General features: G+C 38.7%; 1 non-coding gene across 1 annotated transcript; it reads right to left on the minus strand.

Annotated features, from left to right (window-relative positions):
- Positions 1-1,235: 1,235 nt before the first annotated feature.
- Positions 1,236-1,342, minus strand: LOC142177760 (small nucleolar RNA R71). Its single transcript, XR_012706317.1, has one exon. It is a non-coding gene; the product is annotated as a small nucleolar RNA R71 (small nucleolar RNA).
- Between the last annotated feature and the right edge of the window lie 360 nt (positions 1,343-1,702).

Raw genomic sequence — 1,702 nt, forward strand, 5'->3', positions numbered from 1 at the left:
TAAGACTTAATCGAGAGAGAAGTGTTTGATGAACATTTGAACTAATAATTAAGTGAATTCGAGAGACTCACTTGAACATTAGAAGTGAATTATCTAGAGTTAGATCCCAAATAATTATCTTACACCTATCCTATCAAAACCGTATCTTCTCCCATTGATAACCTTCTTGCTTATTCCTTGTTTCGATTGTCATTAGTCAATAGATTTAGATTCTTAGTTAATTTTAGTTAGACATTTTATTAATCTCAACTGTTGATCATCTTGGATAGAAACCAAGCTAGAAACTACGAGAATACTATTTAAATCCAATCCCTGTGGATACGATATTATACTATACTATATTTGATTAGAGAGCATAATTTAAGTGTGTGTTTCGAGCTCGTCAAATTTTGGTGCCATTGCCGGAGATTGGCAATCAATAGTGTTTGAAATAGTTTATAGTACTAATTCAGGAATTTTTCTTTTTATTTTATTTGATTTTTCTCTTTTTATGTTTGGTGTTCGTTGAATATGCGCAGGTTACAGGTTTAGAGTGGTGCATGACTCGAGCTTCTGTGAAAGAATTGCTATTATACGAGCCAGAGATAGAATAACAATTAGGAAAGCTGAGGAAGGAAAGAGATCTCACCGAGACATCAAAAAATGTTAGGCAATCCTCAACCAAAGAAACTATGGCTGGAAACGGTGATGATAATGTAGATTTGGCTTCAAGAGAGGCAGGCCAACAACGGAAAAAAGCTGCACGGGATGTTGAAGAAGCATCTATGAGAGATGCACAGATTATCTATGAAGAAGAGAGGGGTCGGAGAATTGCTCAGAATCAACCCTTCGCTGCAGACCAGTTCGGAAATGAAGCTCCCATGCCTGGAAGATCATTGGGTGATTATGCTAGACTAGTCTACAATCAAGGATTATCAAGTGTTAGACCACCTCTAATTGCAGCTAACAATTTCGAATTAAAGCAAGGGTTGCTTCAAACCCTTCAGAATTGTTGTGTCTTTAGAGGGAAGATGAACGAAGATCCAAATACACATCTGATGAACTTCGAGGAGATTATGAATACCTTTCAATACAATGTTGTATCACAAGATGAATTATACTTAAGGGCATTCCCCTTCACACTCAAAGGTGATGAGAAGCAGTGGCTTCGAAGCTTACCCACGGGATCAATTAGAACATGGGAGGAGATGACCAGAAAATTCGTTGATAAATATTTCTCCTCAGCTAAGATGGGCAAGTTTAGAAAAGAAATCTGCAACTTCTTCCAGAAAGAGACCGAGACTATTTTTGAAGCATGGGAGAGGTTTAAGGAGATTGTTCAAAAGTGTCAACATAGCGGAATTGAACTCTGGATGCAACTCTAGGACTTTTGGGATGGATTGACACCGGCGTCACGTAGAACATTGAGCAATGCAGCTGGAGGCCCGTTGATGAAGAAGACTCCAGAGGAGATAGTTACAATTCTTGATGAGTTATCTGAAGATGCAAATCAGTGGCCCTCTAAGAGTGCTGAAAGAAGAAGGTCGACTGGTGTTCACAAAGTTGATGCTACTACATCTATGCAGGTACATCTTGATGTTATGGCTTAAGAAATACGAAAGCTGACGTAAGCCTCGATATAAAATGAGCCTCACGTAGCTTGTGATATATGCGGAAGAGGACACCCTTCTTATGAGTGTCAAGCCTCAACTGAAGAAGTGAA

The sequence above is a fragment of the Nicotiana tabacum genome, chromosome 23 (genome assembly GCF_000715075.1).
Source record: "Nicotiana tabacum cultivar K326 chromosome 23, ASM71507v2, whole genome shotgun sequence".
Taxonomy (NCBI): domain Eukaryota; kingdom Viridiplantae; phylum Streptophyta; class Magnoliopsida; order Solanales; family Solanaceae; genus Nicotiana; species Nicotiana tabacum.